This window comes from Carlito syrichta, unplaced genomic scaffold (assembly GCF_000164805.1).
Source record: "Carlito syrichta isolate Samal-C Ts95f unplaced genomic scaffold, Tarsius_syrichta-2.0.1 Scaffold309114, whole genome shotgun sequence".
In the NCBI taxonomy this organism is placed as follows: Eukaryota; Metazoa; Chordata; class Mammalia; order Primates; family Tarsiidae; genus Carlito; species Carlito syrichta.
This window is the reverse complement of record NW_007253210.1, coordinates 58,168-58,860: the sequence shown is the minus strand read 5'-3', so window position 1 is coordinate 58,860 and position 693 is coordinate 58,168. Positions and strand designations below refer to the sequence as shown.

The 693-nt window shown below is 44.3% G+C and overlaps 1 pseudogene; it reads left to right on the top strand.

Annotated features, from left to right (window-relative positions):
- The first annotated feature begins 346 nt into the window (after positions 1-346).
- LOC103269227 lies at positions 347-689 on the top strand (annotated as a pseudogene).
- The last annotated feature ends 4 nt before the right edge of the window (positions 690-693 follow it).

Genomic DNA, 693 nt, shown 5'->3' with positions numbered 1-693 from the left:
AAAAAAAATCTTAGAAAATGCAAGAGATACCCTTATGGAAATTGGAACTGGCAACCAATTCCTATAAGATAGACAAGTGGGACCTCATCAAACTGACAAGCTTCTGCAAAGCAAGGAAACCATCAAGAGAGCAGGGAGACAGCCCAGAGAATGGGAAAAAATACTTGCCAATTGTTTATCTGACAAAGGCCTAACATCTAGGATCGACAAGGAACTCAAACGCACCAAAAGGAAAAAAAACAAACAGCCCATTTAAAAAGTGGGCAAAAGACATGAATAGACACTACTCAAAAGAAGATATACGAGGCTTTGCAGACGCCGCCGCCTTGAGCCTTTTCCCATCAGCCATGGTCAATCCCACCGTGTTCTTTGACATCGCCATCGATGGCGAGCCCTTGGGCCGCGTCTCCTTAGAGCTGTTTGCAGACAAAGTTCCAAAGACAGCAGAAAACTTTTGTGCTCTGAGCACTGGAGAGAAAGGATTCAGTTATAAGGGTTCCTGCTTTCAAAGAATTATTCCAGGGTTTATGTGCCAGGGTGGTGACTTTACACGCCATAATGGCACGTCCATCTATGGGGAGAAATTTTATGATGAGAACTTCATCTTGAAGCATACAGGTCCCGGCATCTTGACCATGGCAAATGCTGGACCCAACACAAACGGTTCCCAGTTTTTCATCTGCACTACTAAGA